Genomic DNA, 18,839 nt, shown 5'->3' on the forward strand with positions numbered 1-18,839 from the left:
CTGCCAAGCAAGGGGTCTCTCTTTGTTGTTTGTTTTTGCTTTTTTTGCTCCAAATCATGAGAATCCAGAGTTGCTCCCACTCTGATAATGTTATTGGATAATACTTGAAATCCAGCAGGTTCTGCATTTTGTCACTAGCTAAGAGAGCAAGGGAGGTTCCCACAGTATCTTCCACAAAATTGGTCAGGAATTCCAGACGGATGTTTGCTCCAATTTCTGAGCTGTGTTCCAGACTCAAAGCTGCATTTCCAAATATTTCTGTTCTCTCAGTATTCCTGTTTGATTCCATACTTACTTATGCCATTGAGCTCCTGTGCTTTCATGGGAGGCCTCATGATATACAACTTGATATTTAGACTTTTATGTGCATTATTGCTTGTGTGTGGAACATCAGGGAGGAGAACCATTGAGCTAACCTGGGGTGATACTGGCTGAGAAAATATTTCTCAATACCAGATGGCATTACCAAACCCAAAGAGTGGGGAATTAACTTTAAAAGTGTTCCAGAAAGGACTTCTGCGTTGTGGGATCTCAGTAAGGGTATCCTACCATAACGTTATGAATAAAGAGAGTGAAAGAATGATTGTAAATACAACCATTTTATCATATACAAAATAAAATAAAAGAAGTAAAAATGTAAAAACAGATTTTTAAAACTACCTCATTCCTAAGTAACCCCCCCACACACACACACATACCAGCAAGAGTACATAATTATAAAAAGGTAGGAGGGGGGAAACTGGGAAGTTTTAGGAAAGGGGCATATCACTGAGATCCAAGGTACAGAGCAAGGAGAAAATAAGGGAGCTGGGTAATGGGGAAAATCTAGCACACATGTCAATGATCTGGGATGGTCTTTTATGGGGAAAAGACCCATAGTTGGACATGAGAACCCACTTTACCAGGTATATTATTGGTCCTAGAATGTGAATCTCACTGGCTGATTTAAAGTTAATTGCTATCAAACTGGTGGGGAAATTACCCTGATTAGGCTATTGTGAGCCAAATCTGTATGGGCAGAATAAGCATGGGTAAGGCAGCATGATTAGCATACTTTAATTAAACTGAAGGGAGCCAGATCTGCATTAACACAAAAGTCTGAGTGAGTCACGATAACTCCTGAAACCAGATGGAGCATAAATTATAACCCGAGTGCCCTTTATGACTGAGGGGAAGAAAGGAAGAAGAAGAACTGGGCATTGGTTAATCTAGCAACTTCCTTGGGCTGGGCAAACACCTCTGGGATAGGCCAGAATATTCCAGTGTTGAAAAGTGTTTTGTTATTGAGAATGAAGTGAAGTCTTATTCTTATAGAGACCCTTGGACTGGGAGAGATTAGACTTGATCAGTTTGTAATGCCAGCACTCCCTGCCTCTTTACTAGATATTCAGGACTGAACCCTGGTGCCTTTATGAGACTCTCCACATTCTAGGTCCCTTAAGGGGGCTGGAAGAGGTGACGGGGTCCTTACAGTGGCCAAGGGAAGTCCATTCCATCGGATTCAGGAACAAAAAATCAAGTCAAAGTCTATCCCAGCTACCTTAATTTCATTGGGCTAGAATATACCATTAAATGTGGCAGATTCTTTACGAAGAAATGCAAAGATTCAAAGCTGGGATACAAGTAGTTTTAACAACTTGAGTCAGATGCCTTGGTACTGCAGGTAAAGCTAAGCAGAAGATCAACCCAGCTGTCACTTGCACAGGTTTCAACCAGAAACATATTTCTGGTATAATCCCACCCAATTGAAATGAAATCTCTAGAGCCTGCACAAAGGGGTTCTATGAAGACATATCTTTATTTTTTGTAGGCAACATTCACTGTGAACCTAAGAAAGAACCTTCAAAGCCTCACCAGGAAACACTATCCCAATTCACCTTAACTCTTTACTTAATGCAACAATTAAAATTAATCTTCAACACTGTTAACATAAGACGGAGCTCTTCCGCCAGGCATATGGTTGAGGCCAGGGCAGCTCTCCCACTAATCCATCAGAGGATCCCCTCCAATATTGAGATCTCTAACATCGAGATCATGGTTAGATCTATTGTATTGGTGCCACCCTCTTCTGAACATTATTTTCTCCACCAGGCTGAACTAAGATCAGAATTGTGACCACCGCCGCTATATGTTATACTAGATTTAAAGCCCATTTTATACTGCCATAAAATGGGCGCTAGACAGCTCCCCCCCAGAATGCGAAGGGCACCAGCGATGCGAGGGATGGCGTGGGGTCAGTGAGGCTTTTGCGGAATGGGCCTTGGATGGGAAGAAGGAGGCCTACCTGCAGGCATGTAGCGCGGGTCCTGAGCGGCCGGGTGGTCCGAGGGCACTGGGTCGCGACCGGCCATGAGGCGGGCGACCATGTGCAGGGGCGCGGCAGCGGCGGGGCAGCTGCGGCAGTGGCGGCAGCAAGCCAGGCGCGTTGCTGGCGGTGCAGGCGCAGCAAGTGGCGAACGGCGTTCTCTCGCCCTCCGGAGCGCCCTCGCTGCAGCGAGGGCACTCCGGAGGCCCAGAAAAGGCCGGCTCCTGCCCCCCCACCCTCCCCAAATTCACCCGTGGCTGTCTGTGCGGGTGAAGCAGGGAATGGAGAGCCGCGCAAAGCGCGGCTCCCCATTGCCTGCTTGGGCAGGGATGGACACTTGGAGGGTTTTTATCCCGGACAGGGCCCGCCCTAACTCCTCCCACAGTGCAGCGAGGGCACTCCGGAGGGCGAGAAAAGGCCGGCTCCCGCCCCCCCACCCTCCCCAAATGGCGAACGGCGTTCTCTCGGCCTCCGGAGCGCCCTCGCTGCAGCGACGCAGCGAGGCCGCTCTACGACGCAGCGAGGCAGCTCCGCCAGCCGGGAGAAGGCTTCCGGGCCCCCCCGCCCCCCGAGGCTCTCTCGAGCCTTCTCCCGGCCGGCGGAGCGGCCTCGCCGCGTCTACGACGCAGCGAGGCCGCGCTGCCTTCTCCCGGCTGGCGGAGCGGGAGAAGGCAGCGCGGCCCACCACTCACCCGTGGCTGTCTGTGCGGGTGAAGCAGGGAATGGGGAGCCGCGCAAAGCGGCTCCTCCCACAGTGCCCTTACTCTTTTATTCAGTCCGTGGCGCTCCGCGCCACGGGGCTGTTTAAAGATGTAACTTTTAATTATGGTTTTTATGGGGATTTTATTGTGTTTTAACTATTCATGTTGTAAACCGCCCTGAGACCTATTGGGAGAAGGGCGGTCTAAAAATTAAATAATAATAATAATAATAATAATAATAATAATAATAATAATAATAATAATGACTACATTTTCTTTTGCTCCCTGAGTGTTTTATGAAATGTGCATGTACTATTCAGTGTTGAAGAGACATTTGATGGCTTGCCAGCCTCCAGGTAATGACTGGAGATCTCCTGGAGTACAAATCTCCAAGACCAGTTTGGCTTTGGAAGGTAGATTCCATGGCATTGTAGCCTGCTAAAGTTTCTCCCCTTTCCGAAATCCTGCCCTCCCCAGACTCTAACCCCCCCCCCCCACACACACACACACAATCTCCAGGAGTTTCCCAGCCAGACCTGGAAACCTTAACTGCTGATATTTAAACTGTGTTTTTGGAGAGAGAACTTCTATTTTTTGGTCCTTCTTCCCAAGCCTGAAGAAGAGTTCCGGAGAACTTGAAAGCTTGCACATTGTGTTGTGTTATTTTAGCTGTCTTAATATAAGGCATTAGATGGCTTTTGTTGGGGATTTTGCTATAGATCTAGACAAATGCTTCTATTTATGTGTTCTTCTAAGTGATTCCCACTCACATTCATATTCTTTTCATCTTTCCCCTCTTGAAAAGTGGCGCCCTCAAACATTAGTCCACGTGCAGTTCAATCCCAAACATATGTATTCAGAAGCAAATCCCATTTAGTTCAGTCGAAATTATTTTTATATCAATGCACTTAAATTTCCAACCTCAGTGATAGTTCTGAGATGCTCAGGCACATCTGAAGTGAGACATTCAGGTTCTTGCTGTTATCTGAGCCATAAGAGAAAAGCCTCCTCCTCTCCCCCCCCCCCCAACCCTTCCAGCTGCAAAGAAGCTGTGGCTTGCAGATCTTTTCCTGAATGCTGTTGTAGGCTTTTCTGTACTGGCAGGATAGTCAAACATCTCCGAGCCTCCTTTCTCAATCAAGCCTCCTTTCCAAGTACATGAAGGTGGTGGGAAGATGCCAGTTCAGAGTCGGTGGTGTCTTGAGTATATCACGTGTATACAGAGTGTACAATAGGCAGACTGTGCCTTTCCAGGCATGTTTGGATACACTCCCAATCACTAGGTGACGTAGCCAAGGGAAGGGAAAAAAACTTCAACTAGCCCCTCCTGTCGCCTCCTGTCACAGGTAAGGAGTGCCTGCGAGGAAGCGGTTCTGTTATTTTTTCTTTATCTACCTTTCTTTTTTCTTTTTGCTTTTTGCTTTCCTCAAACTGCTGAACTTTGGCCATACTCCTTGGAGAAGGCAAGAAGTCTCCGTTCCAAGGAATCTGCTGAAAATCTGCAATTTATCTGAAAGGCCTCACAGATAGTTTATTCATCCGAATAGTTTGTCTTTCTATTCCATTAGTTTCTCCCCCCCCCCCCAACGTTGGTATTGTAGCTGGCTTATGTTTTGCCTAAAGCCTCTGGTTTATCTGAAATGGCAAGCCTAAAAAAGAAACTAATAACAGTTTGAAAGTAGAATAAAGGTTTATTGCTTGCTTTCTCACTGCAGAAAGGATCCACCTGTTGAGTTGCAGATTGTGTTTGTAAAAAAAAACTTTTTACATGTGTGCAAATGTGATCTGAAGAGAAACTAGGCTATTATGTATGCACATCTATTTTGCATTGTCCATTTATACAGAGCGGTTATCTACATGCTTATCCATGAATCATGATTTATATATGTGCACTCACACAAAAGGGTTGTGTACACACATTCATAGAATGTGTGTGTAATCTGAATACAAAATTGTGTATGTATATTTGCATGTACATAGACTATGTGATATATATCATAGACTATGTGATATATATCTGTATGCACAACACCTAGGCCACATATATACAAATATACACAACAATATATCATATATTGCTGGTCAGAATTAATATTCTGATACAGTTTATTAATGATGTGAATAGATTGCTACAATATGCATCTATAATATGTGTATACATTGTAATGGCTGTGAATTCAGAATGTAGTTTTTGTGAATGACAGCAACATGAATCTCAAACATGCCAATGAGGCCTCAGGATGTTTTTCTCAGTGAATTTCAAATGCCCCATGTGTGTTACATTGATTGGAAGAAGAGCCTTGATCTAAGAGCTAATATGGTCCACTGTCTAAAGAGACCTAACAAGCTAAAGTGATACCTTCCAGAGTAATGTGTAATATTAGTTTCTCTTGGAAATGATTGGATTTCCAGAACATGATGTTGTTGTGGTGCCTGGGTGTGTATGGGGAAGAATAACTTTATGGACACCTTGTGGATCACTGCTTTCCAGCAGACAATTTTGACTGTTCTGAAAAATAATTATTTCTCTTCAATAAGGCTATTCTCAAAATGTCTCATCACAGCAGCTGAGCATAATCAGTATTGCCTAAGAACTCGCATTGCTCTTTCTTCCTAGGCAAAGCCTGAGAATATATTTTTGTCATAACTGAGTTTTCTGTTAACATAGAAGCCCAAACAATCTAGAAAACTCCTTTTCTGTGTAAAATGCATTTTTCTCTGGAGGTTTGAATCTAGAAAATATTTCACTCTGAGTTTAAAAGTTTTTTTTCTTTCTTTCTGGACAGAGAACAGCATGGGGGATGGAGTCAGCTCAATTGCTTTCCTGACATAACTCAGTCCACCTTCATATCAAGGTTAATAGGTCTAGAAAGTGCTACACAAACCTCTCTTCTTCAAGCAGGGCAAAGAGATTTGGTGATATTAGATACCAGAGAGAGATCAGGAAGGACCTCTCTGACTTGGCCTTACCTGGTCTGATTCTGCAGTTACTTTTCCCCTACCACTGTTGATCCTGCTGAATTCAGATCTATTTGAACCTGAGTCTTTCTGCTTTGTCCCCCTCCCCCCCCCTTCTGCACTTGAGCATGAGGCTGCTCATCTCTTTCCTTTCCTAAAGGAGCGAGTGCTGCCAAGTCAGTGGCAGCCTCTCACAGAATGAGGCAAATGTCTTCTGAAATTTGTGTGGGATTCTGGAGCACAGTCACTAACACCTGCTGCATTCCTGACTGCAGCGGGCTTTTTTACTAGTATCCAATAAAACCATATAATATTAATAATAATCCTAAAAACAATACCCAACATCGTACAATAATGGCAGTATACAATTTAACTTAAAAACCTCTCCCCATGCTTCAGGTCATTGGGATCAGTTCAGATGATAAGTATGATTGGCAATTAAGAATGGAATAGGGCTGCTGGCTCAGTCGAGCACCGTGCACAGGAACCGGGGAAGGAGGACCAGATCTTACACCCTGGGATCCCTTGTGGAAGAACTCCATTTTGCAGGCCCTGTGGAACTCAGAAAGTCCTGACAGGGCTCCCAGCTCGTCTGGGAGCTCATTCCATGACTCGCCTTCAGGGAAGGGCAGGTAAAAAATAAAATATTCTTATTATAATATCATGCAGCTGTCTACTTTGTATTGCTAGAAGTCTGCAAGACTCTTTTTTGTTTTTATATTGTAGGTAATATTGTGGGTGGTTTTTTAAACATTCATTCTAGTCTGATTAATATTGGAATAAGCAGCATTCTTTGGCCATCACATAAGCATTATAACAGGTTCAAGTGCCCATAGGGAAAGCTGATATATACTTTAACTTTCCTGTTTTCATGAAGACAGTATTCCAAACCTACTTACAGAGCTCTCTTGCAGTTTACAAGTGTGGCATTTTCATAATTACTGTTTTAAACCAAGATGCAAGAGCAGCCAACCCCAGATGAGATAAGCATGGCACTCTCAGCTCTTACCACCCCAATTGATCTTTGGTACAGCAGAATATACCCAAATAAAAGCCCCCCCCCCAATTCAGCTTTACTCAAACTCAGCTATACTGGTAGCTAATCAGAGACTCTGCTATATACTGGACCAGGCCAGTAGCTGTAGTTAAAAAGAGGAAGCAGTCCAGGACTGGCCAGGACAATGGCAGCTGAGCGTTCCACACAGGTCTGCATGCCAGGGATAGATACCTCCCTGCTGCAACCAGATCCTGGGGCCAGCTTCTTCTGCAGCACAGTTTAAACTGCACTACAGGAGAAGACAAGCCAGCACCATGGTCTTTAAAAAAAATGGGTATTTTTCTTCTTGGGTCTATTGGACGCCCAAAATTAGGACATCCCCCAAAAAATTCCAGTTCTGAATACCATACACCAGCTTGGTGTAGTGGTTAAGAGCAGCAGATTCTAATCTAGTGAGCTGGGTTTGATTCCCTGCTCTTCCACATGCAGCCAGCTGGGTTACCTTGGGCTTGTCACAGCCCTGATAGTTCTGTTTTCACAGAGCAGTCCTGTCAGTGCTCTCTCAGCCCCACCTACCTCACAAGGTGTGTAAGCCACTTTAAGTCTCCTTTAGGAAGTGAAAAGCAGGACGTAAAAAACAACTTTTTTTCTTCTAGAATTTGAGATTTTTTGGAAATCAACAAATGTTTAGACTTGAACTGAAAAATACCTGGGTTTTTTGCAGAATGCTAATCTGTGCTGAAGGATCATGAAAATGTGCCTTAAGTCATAGAAAATTATCTTCTGAATGATGTTCTTCATCAAGTGCATCTTTCAGCATAGTTAACAGATAGTATTTATGATCATCTAGGTCCTGGTTTCATGCAAACATTGAAAAAAAAAAACAATGTTTTTCTCGCCAAAGTTAAATAAAATCCCTGTCATTCTAATATCTGGAAAGCAGCGCTGAGAACAGCTGATGCTTGCCAGTCTTTTTGATTGCTGTCTGCTGGTTGGTAACTATAGCTACTGGCCTGGATCAGGTGTTATTGTATATGGACATTGGGCTGGTAAGCATTGGTTGTCCGTAGTGATACTGGACTACCTAGAAGGTGAATGCTATTGCCTTCAAGGGTTACTGGGCCAAGAAGCTGCCAGGTATTAACTATGGAGGCATCTGGCAGTTACAAAAATGCTAAGAGACTATCAGTGCAATCCTAAACACAGCAATACCCTTCTAAGCCCAGTGACTTCAATTGTAAATATCTTAGTTATGTCTTTGTTCTCCAGTTAATACAATGAGCAGCTAAAAATATCTGACTTCATTTTGCTCTCTGGAGTGCTCTACTAAACTTGCAGTTTTTGGTTTGCCAGACCCATGTATACACAGCCAAATAGTTTCACATTTTTGCCAAAAACATTTCATAAAACTTGTAATGAGGATAAAACATACTGTTCTGGAAGTTGGAATTTTGCTGTTCATTCCGTCATCACATTCAGAGGTGGCCACTACCACTAGCCCCGAGTCCACATAGACAGACAGACTGATTGACAAGCACAAATACGCAGATACGCGCACCACTTCTGCAGTGACTCAAGATGCCAGATCCCATCTGGATATGGCTGAGCATATGGAAACTTGCCCGGCTATTCCTCTCTATAAACCCAGAAACTATTGCTCATCAAGAACATAAAAGAAACCCCCTCTACAGAGCTCATGTATTCATTCCCTATGGAGCTCATGTATCCATTCCCTTCCAAGATTAAGTGATTGATCCATTGTTTCATTCCCTTCACTCTGAACAGTGCATACCTAATTCCAATCCGGATTTGTCTCCTTCGATGCAAGCATCTTCTGTAAATGGCTCTGTTATCTGTTAGCAAGACGGAGCTCTTCTGCCAGGTCTATGGTTGAGGCCAGTGCAGGGAGGATATATGATGTGACCCCTAAGAAAGACACTCACCCTGTTTCATCAGTGGTAGTCAGCAGATGTTCCCCTCCTGCCATGGCAGGGGGAATTGTCCCTCAGTGGGGGAGGGATTGTTTTATCGCCATGTGTGCGTGTATGGCCCATTATGCACAGGGGGGGATAGCGCGCATTCGGGGTGAAATGGCGGTGACTAAAATCACCGATAACGGACGGAGATGGCTGCAACCAGCCGCAGATTCGGTGCATGCTGCCGAAAAAGCTGCATTAGCGAAACACGGCAGAAAGCGCAGCTTCTGGGTGACCGGGGCGCAACCAGAAGTGGCGACGGGGTGGCTGCATGCATAATTGGTTACTCTGGGGTTTGCCACCATTGCGTCCCATCCCATGCATAAGTGGTTTGCTTCGCTTCTTCCCCCTCCGCGTTTTCCATGTGACCCGAAATCGCCATTTCGGCGGCCGTGCATAATGGGCCTATGTGTTAATGTTAATTTTTAATTGTTTTTAATAGGAGTTTTATTGTATTACGGGGTTTTATTTTGTAACTTGCCACAAGCCAGCATGCCGAGAGTGGCAGGGAACAAATCCAATATAATGTCAGCAAATAAAATGTGTCTTTAAGGCGTTGGGAGGTAAGTGCTTGGGTGAAAACGCAATGGTTGCATGGCAATAATCACACAGTGGGGACTTTCTTTCAGATGTTTCTATATCAACTTTCTATCCAATTCAGGGTCCCAAAGTCTGTACGCATTAAGGCATTAAAACAAAACATTAAAACATTTCAAACAGTTCAAACATTAAAAAGCATTCTACACACACATCATATAAACATATGAGCAGACAAACACATAATGCAAAATGCTTCATCAGCAGAGCCTCCTTGAGAATGACCAATAGGGCACTGTTGAGATTTCCAGTGTGTGAAGGTGAATTGAGGCTGAAGAAGGTGCTGACTTAGCCAGGGGATTCTCTGCCCAATTCACATATACAAATCTGTAGCATTGCTGCAGCAGAGCTCTGCTGCTGCACATTTGGCCTGCAGGCCTTTGTTCCATCTGGGCTCTTCCCAGGTCACAACTACCCATGCACCTGCTTGTGATTAGATACAGACTTTCTGTTTTGTTATGTTTTTAAATCTGTGGCCTAGTAAGCCATAATTCCAAGGCTTCTGATCTCCAAGTCCACATTCTTGAGTCAAAACACTGGCTTAGTTCAGGCATAATGCAAAATCGTGGTTTGTTTTAATAGCGGTTAATTTTTGGAATTAGGATTTGGTTTACATGATCATTCAAATCTTGGCCTGGCATGATTAAACCAGAATTTATCTTCAGAGAAAGTGAGCCAATAAATCGAATGGACAAACAAACGAATGAACGAACGAACGAACAAATAAATGAATAAGTAAAACCTGAAGGCAAACGTGTGCTCAAAAGAACAGGAAGTCTCCAACTGACTCAATCAAGTCATAGGAGGCAACTGTTGGAAAATACCAGGAGGTTTGTACACTAAATTATGAGAATCATATATCACACTCTTCATATATGCTGTTGAATCATACCTTGCATTCTGTTCTGGAGTGTATGGAACAGTTAAGTGATGTTCATTGTTTAGCCAAGTAGTCCTTCATATCATGTCCCACATATTCTCCTCCATTATCTGTGTGAATGGCTAGTGGTTTATTCCGGAACCTGTTGCTTACTATTGAAATATATGCCTTTAGCTATTCTAGTACTTGATTTTTCTCTTTGACTAAATAGGTAACTTAGTATGTACTTTGAGAAATCACCAGTAAAGGTTAGAATATATCTGTCCCCACTAGGCGTCTCTGTTTTTATTGGGCCACATATATCACTATGAATAATCTCTAGGGTGCATTTTTTCTGGCTTGTCTCATGGTTGTTGATGAAGCTAAGCCTTGTACTTTTAGTTTGTATGTACTGCATGCAGTTTCTTTTAGTAGTGCAAATGTTTATTTCTATACCCTTGGTCAGGTTCTGACTTTGAAGCTGTGCAATAGTACAATTATCCCTTTGACAAAGCAATCTGTGCCACAGCCATGAATACTTCATGTGATAGCAACATTAAGTCAGGTTTGCACTCTGTGATTAAAGCATACAAAACCTCTTCCACACTCCCAGTTGTGATCACTTTCCCTTTTTGCTTAATCAAACATTTCCCCCCCAAATGGTGTCACCATTTCTCTTTTAGCAAGCACTCTAATTAAAACATTGTTTTGTCAGGTGTGGTAATTATAAGCGATTTTCAATGGGGACTTTCTAATTTGTCCATTTGACTGTCTACATTTTGCTGTTCCTGACCCGGCATCTAGTGCAACCACAGATCTGCCATCTGCCATGCTTAGTGTCTCTTTTTTATCTTCATCTACAATTTCAAATAAGCCCCTGTTCAGACACATGTCTGCACCTTGTCCTATTTTGGGTGACACCTTGAGTGAACATATAACATTTATTTAAGGGTGACTGCTTATAATTTTCCTTTCTTATGTCTTTAGGAAAGGCACATTTCTGCTCAGAAGCATTGCAATCTCTTTTGAAGTGCCCTTGTTTTCCAAATGATTGGCAAATCACTTTGCTTTTGCATTATCTACTGCATCTATGTTGTGAAGACCTTCTACTGGGCTGTCATTCCTGCATATCTGCTTTCTTTGGTCATCTCATCCCACAAATGAACTAACACCCCTTGTTAACCTCCTCCTGCTTCTTTACTGAAATGGCATCAACAGGAGATACGGATGCATCCTCCATGCTATCACAAGCTTTTGTAGATGTCTGACCATATTTATACTCATGTTTCTTCTGATAGTCTTTTATAAAAACAGCATCAAACATCCAACCAAGAGTGGCCCATTCTGCACACTTTGGATAATACACTTTCAATGCACTTTAGAAGTAGATTTTCTGGTTTGGCATATGAAAATCCAGCTGCAAAGGCACATTGGAAGTGCATTATTCAATGTGTACAGAATGAGCCCTAGTTAACATACTTGCTTCAGTTGTAGATTTCTGTGAGACTCTCTGCCGTAGCAGTTGCAAGAAAAAAAATGCCATCCCATTTCTCCTTCCCCCAGTCCATCTGAATTGGCAGCTCCATCTAACAAGGCAGGAAATGAATGGTTAAGGTTCACATTGTTCCTTTGCCAAGTTTCTCTGCTTTAACCAAGTTATCTCTAGCCATCCCCACCTCAGCTCCATGCAGACTTTCCAAAATAAATATCAAATCAAAGGGCAGCCTTGAATTCACTTGCAAAAAGAAGGAGATCATAATAAGCAGTAACTGAAGAACAGGAAAGCTAGTGATTTTTTTCTTGTCTAAGTTAACATCTGAAGTCTGGTCCTTGGGGCTGACACAAACAACCATCCTTTCCTATGGCAGCTAAGCTCACACTGACTGGCAGCAGCTCTTTTGGATCTCAGACTGAAGTTTTTCTTGGTGTTCCTTCCAAAGATGCACTTATTATAGATGCCAGAGATTGAATCTGGGTCCTTATGCGTGCAAAGCATGTACATTGACTCAGGTTCCTCTCATTCCGATCTGGCTGCTTTAAACAGCAGGAGTCTTTCCTTTCCTGCAACCAGGCACAACAGAGACTGATCATGGGAACTGAGGCATACCAACCTTAGTTAGAAGACCTAGACCATAGGTCACTTGCTTACCTCATACCCTGTTTTCATTTGTTTCTAATCATCATATTCCCTTAAGTGTGGCCAGTGGGCAGACTGACTAATTTACCACAAGATGTTCTGTGAACCCTTACACATGAGGATGGGAGGAACCAATTGGTGGCAAAGACAAAAGCATCCACAATAAACAAGGCACCGCTGTGCATTGGGTGAGAAGATCATGGCTATCCTTCAGCCCACTATTTTGGGTGTAGCCAACGAGACCTAAGCAGTGGTTTAACAGTACAATCCTAAAAATATTAGCCAGGGCGTAAGTCTTCCTGATCATATGGTTTGACAGAACAGTTTTGGAAGGAAGCTGGAATATTCAAACATTCTGTGACTGAGACTTTCATAGAGCTGTTGACATTAATGAACATTCTATGACATCACTGCCTTGCAGACAGTCATGCAGAAACATTCCCACAACAAGTCAACAAACTGTAATACAATATAAATTACTAGTAGTAAAGCCCATTGTGTGCTGTAATGCAATGGGTTCTAACTCATGGTTTGGTGTGGGTTTAGTGCCTAACTTGGAAGGTAGAAATCCTAAGAGGAGGTCTTTCTGTGCATAGTAGTCATGACCCAAGTCAGGCTCAAGCACACCTAGAAAATGTGGAATTCCAGAACATGAACCGATACCTAACTGGCAACCTTACTTCCTCTCTGCAATGGTTTCTTCATCTGAATAGGCCAGCAGGTTCTATGTGGCTGGTTGTGTGGCTGCGGAAACATTATACTCTTTTGAGGTCCCACTTCCAAACCTCAGTGAATATTTCCAGACCAGGGGTAGCCAACCTCCAGGTGGAGCCTGGAGATCTGGAATTACTGTTCACCTCTAGACTATAATGATCAGCTCCTCAAGCTAAAATGGCTGCTTTGAAGAGGGGACTGTGTAGCATTGTACCCCATTGAGGTTTTGTGGTGCCAGCTTACAGATGGGATCTGAGGATCGCCCAAAAATACAGCTCATCTCTATTTCTCCACCCTCATGTGCTCCCCTTTAAAAAGAATGCACGTGGCAACATACATTCCTTGGCTAGCACTGTCTGTTGCTTGGCTGGTGACGTCTGCCTTTCTGAAGCCTGAGGCCTACTGCTGGCAACTGCAGTCCCTGTTGTTGTTCACAAGGCCAAGTCATTGTCTAATAAAAGTGGATCACCTAGTTTCCCCCAAAGTCTCACTTTACTTTCCTGTAAAGCTAACTCCACTTGAAATTCTGGGCCACTTATGCTTTTGAGTTCATAGGACCTTCCTGGCAAATACTATTTTTGTTTTGTTTTTTAATTTACCAGGCCAACCTTGAAAAAGTCACTTCAGTTCCCATGTCTCCCCAGCCATTTACTTGTTCACTATTTATAGTTTCAGGCTGTAAATATTCTTTATTTAGATCTTCCTGCACTTTCCAGACTTGCAGGACTGATGCTGGTCTGTCTGTCTGTCTGTCTGTCTGTCTGTCTAAGCCCTAAAATACAAACAGTTGCTGGTAAGAGATGGCCAAAGCCCAGGAGGGACACACCTGCACCACTCCACCCCAACCGCAGTCTGCCCTCATCTCTAGATCACTGCTCATCTCTAGATTATAATGATCAGCTCTGCCTTCAAAAGGCCAAATTCTGAGGCATTGTATGAGTTTGAAGTCTCACCTCCAAACTTCTAGGAATATTTCCAGCCCAGGGGTAACCAACCTCCAGGTGGGGCCTGGAGAGTTCCTGGAATTACAGCTCATCTGCAGAGTATAAAGATCAGCTCCCCAGGCAGAAAGGGCTGCTTTGGAGTTTGGGCAGGGTTGTTGTGGAGAATAAACATTTAAGGCCTCCCACACAGGTTGTTGTTGAGTTGAAACACTTGAGGCTACTGCACAGGCCTAACTGTCACATCCAACACTTTGCCTTAGATAACTGATGGAGCTGGTAGGTGGCTGTTGAGTGCGTTCCTCCCCCCCCCCCCTTCAAGCCTGCTGTGAAGGAGCCTCTAACAGCCCCTGACTGAGGGGAGGGAGGCGTTTCCTTCCAAGAGGAATGCAGGGGAGTTTGTGGGGTACTTGTGCTTTCCTTTTGAGTGGGGGGAAGCTTTCCCTTCTGCCAAGCAGTTGGCTGAAAAGCCCTTTCTCACAAAATACTGCTCTGGCCAGCCTCACTCCTGGAGGGAAGAAACAGCCTAGCCATGTGTATTTCTTCTGCATGACTCTCTGCAGATTTGAGGCCTTGTGCACAGGGTTGTTGTGCAGATGAAACAGGAGGCGAAAGAACCTGTGCAACAGCATCCATTGTGCCAGGAGTTGGGCCAGGAATCCCTCACGCTGCTTCTGCGAGGCGGCATGAGGGCTTCCCGGCCTAAGGGGTAAAGGAGGCGACCATCCCCCAGCCCACTTACTGTATCCCTATCAGCAGCCAGGGGCAAACTGGCTGCAAGCTTGCCAGATTGCCCCTGGTCAGGCTGGGGGGGGGGGCTGTGTTGCCTCTCTATTGGTCCAAAGTCTGGGGGGCAGGGGCAGTCTAATCTTTGGACCAATTGGAAGGGGCTTCCAATTGGTACAAAGATTGGACTGGCCCCTCCCACTCTCCGCCCACTTAGGCTTTAGCTTTTTATATTATACAGCGAAGCTGTTCCAGATATACAGTGAAGTTGTTCGCTACTAGGCCCATTGTATCCTGGAATATAATAGTTGCTAGAGCTTGGTGGTGGGAAGAGGAAGGGGAGAGTTGCCCTGCATACAAGGGCATGGGGATGAAGAGGTGTTTTGTGGGGGGTGATTGGTTGTATGATGGCAAATCTAGAGGAACCGATCTCTTTAGTCTGGATCTGTAATTCTAGGGGATCCCCAGGTCCCACCTGGAGACTGGCACCCTCAATTACAGTGCCAGAGAGTTCTCTCTTCATAGCATCCATTTTCTCTAGGGGAACTGATCTCTTTAGCCTGGAGCTGTAATCCTAGGTGCCCCTTCCCTTTCCCTGGCATTCCTCCCTGGCCCTCCCCTCTGTTTGCAGTTTAGGCTGGGGCTGTCGGGCTTTTCTTGGCCTGCAGGTATGCTGTAGAGTTGGCAAGAGGTGGCATTGAGGCAGGTGCTGGCAGTCAACATGTCAGGCGGATGGGAGGGATGGCCTAGTGGCCAGTGTGTCCCAGGATCCTTAAGAGAGGGACGGTGGCAGCTGGGGTAGTGGTGGGCTGGGCGCTCCACCTCAGAGAAGACACAGGCTGACTTTTTAAAGTTCTGTAGCCAGGAGCCATTGCTTCAGGAGGGCGAAGTTGAAGAGCTGCCAGACACTCCTGGCAGCTCACTCACCTCGGGAGAGGTGTCCGAGGGGACAGAGACTGCAAAGAAGCAGCAGAATTGTTGGAAGACCATTAAGGGCGGGAGTTCTAATCTGATTGGGCAGTTACCCAGTGGATGGCCAATCAGAGGCATACAGGTGCCAATGATAGACCTGTTTGGCCCATGACACCAACTCTTTCCAGGATGCCTTACCGCTTTTATTTATAAGCTCAAATTAAGGGATATATGTGGATAGATCTATGCTAAGTATCAGCACAGAAGACCCTTTCCAGTCCTACAGCTCTATGGTTCTTTCAATGACATTCCATTGCTAAATCTTGTATGTATGGTTGTAAATCAGAAAAGTGATGGGCTACGCAATATACCAGGAATGGAGATGAGCTGCCATATAATTACATCTGTTATCAAACTTTTCCAGAAGATCCTTTAGAAGGAGGCTATTTTCGCTCCATATATGTCTAGTGCAGCATTGTTTAGGTTTGTTTGCTTGCTTGGCCCTTCTCAGTAGTCATTGTCTTGCAGGGTTAAGCCAATTGTGTGCAGCCCCATCGAAAGTCAGCTTTCTGATGTCTCCATGTTTGCTAAGAATAAATGTAATGAATTAGTGCCTACATTTCAAGTGTGCCACTATGGGTTGCTCTAGCATTTTAATCTGACTGTGAAGCTATCCAGAGGTTTGCTAAGCATGTGGCCAAAGGCTGAAGAATTTGTGTGCTGGTGTAGTCGGTACATTGACTGACCCCTTGTGCGCCACTCTGACAGGCTGAGTGAATTTATAAGGATCTTCCACTGGTGAAGGTAGCAAAGCTGTTCCTTCTAACACACTAGATGGAGTTATCTCACTCTGATCACCTTCCCCTTGTCTCGCCAATCTCACTGGTGAGGGATTATTAAACAACACAGCTGTATTTTATGCTCTCCAGGGCTGTATATCCTGTTCAATGACACACATTCTTTGCAGGTCAGTTGTAAAACATGTTGGAGGAAGTTGGCACAAAAGCACTCCAAGCAAATCCAAGCAAACCTTTCTGCTTTTACATAGCAGTGTTTTATAGAATGGCCTGCAACCTGTTAAACAAAGCCTTGCCTAGGTGGTGTCGTTACAACCTGTGAGCCGTCTCGCCAGTGGTGGAAGGAAAAGATTGTTGATCTCTTGAGGGAAAGAGGTTTGAAGTTGAGAGGAAGTGAAATAAAGCATCTGCTGCCACCAAAGCTGGCTTTAACCCCCCCCCCCAATAACGACTCCTTAAGACAAGCCAGCCCCACTGCACAACTTGAACTGCTTCTAGATCCATGTATCAGCATCAGCCATCAGTGTCCCATCTTTGTTCCTACTCATGATATGCAGAAAAATAGTAAAGAACATGTAACTCCTACAATGCTAAGCTGCTTTGTCTTTCCTCTTTTATTATCGGCAAGGACAAAAGCAATATCCAAATACCTACCTGGGCAAAGCTGGTTTGGCCTTCATATTTCTTTGAGGTGTTTTTTTGGTGGGGGGGGGGGACACAAACCAAATAAGCAAGGCAAAAAGAAGCGAAAGTAACATTGTAGTTACCAAGCAAGCAGTAGTAGACAAGGACAATAAATGCTGATTGCTCCAGCTCAAACTGTATAGGACCCAGCTAGACTGGGAGTGGATGGAAAAATAGGTGTGACATTATTATATTTCTGCCATGATGTCATTTCCAGGGCAAACCTGGAAGTGATTTCATGTCATTCTAGAATTCAGTCAGTCAGTCATTCTAGGATTGCTGATATCACTTCTAGATTTACTCTGGAAATGATATGTTGCTGATGCAATAGTGATTCTTGCTTTATTCCCCCCTCCCCCGGTGGCCTACCAGACCGCTATGAAAAGCTGCAGCTGTCGGTGGGATATCTTCCGTATAGTGGGAGACCTGGCCACCCTACCACACACAGTTGAATATTACATGTAACAATTTAACTCTTGGATCTTCTATACAGCAACATCCAGAAAATAGATCTTTACAACAGAGCAATATCCAGCCAAATGTGGACCTGGACTCATGAGGAATATTTCCATTGACTCTGAGGGATAATATCTTTTAATACGCCATGTGATTTAGTTTTTCTAATCCTTGTGGTAAATGCAGGACTCTGCAGGTTAAACTATGTGTCATTTTTTAAGATGTTGAAGTTAACAGCAATTTATTGAAGCTAAGAAGAAGTGAAATAAAACATCTGTTGCCACCAACGCTGGTTCTTTATCCAAACATTTCATGGTTAACAGCCCCTTTGCACGACTCAGCACCTCTGAAAACAATACAAATTAAACTGCTTTCATTATTTATTTTTGTTGATTTAATTCATTTGTACCATGCTTTTCCCTCCAATGGGGAGCCAGTTTGGCTTGCGTTGTTCTCCTCTCCCCCACCTCATTCATAATTTTATCCAGGTCATAATTTTATCCAGGTTTATTAGTATTCAAGCACATGTCAGTATCATGATATAGAATTGCTTTTGCATATCAATTCTGCATAAACTTCCTGGTCATTCCTAGACCCATCCTGAAGCTTCTGTCCTTTATCTTTGCTCCACAAACTTTTCTGATACTTTCAATTTGTACTGGTGATGACAGCCCTCAGGGAGGGATCCTCTTCAGACTGAATGGGCCAGCTCCTCTGGAGAAAATGATTGCTTTGGAGATGACCTCCACAGCATTATGCTCCACTGAGATCCCTCCCTGCCTCCACCCACTTCTGGCTCCACTGCCAAAGTCTCCATAATCTCCCAACCCAGACCTGACAACCCTAATTTGAATTATGTATGCTTATTGTTTACCACATGCAGACAGCACTAAAGCTAACTATGCCAGGAAGAAAATTCTCAGCCACAAATTTTAATGATGCAGTGTGAGGTAAATGCTTATAGGAATTCATGAGGAGAAATATTTCTTTACACAGATGATATCATTTATCAACAAATTTTGCCCCCATTGAAAGGTATTGGGTATAATTTGGAGATATGGCATATAAGAGGAATTTAG

The 18,839-nt window shown here is 44.0% G+C and overlaps 1 protein-coding gene across 1 annotated transcript in view; it reads left to right on the top strand.

The window, feature by feature from the left end:
* The first annotated feature begins 4,183 nt into the window (after positions 1 to 4,183).
* The window catches only part of MYOCD (myocardin), a 332,698-nt gene continuing 318,042 nt past the window's right edge, over positions 4,184 to 18,839 (top strand). The window contains exon 1 of the mRNA XM_077327568.1: positions 4,184 to 4,352. The gene's annotated coding sequence lies outside the window, so the exon portion shown is untranslated. The remainder of the gene's footprint in view (positions 4,353 to 18,839) is intronic.

This window comes from Paroedura picta, chromosome 3, assembly GCF_049243985.1.
Source record: "Paroedura picta isolate Pp20150507F chromosome 3, Ppicta_v3.0, whole genome shotgun sequence".
Taxonomy (NCBI): domain Eukaryota; kingdom Metazoa; phylum Chordata; class Lepidosauria; order Squamata; family Gekkonidae; genus Paroedura; species Paroedura picta.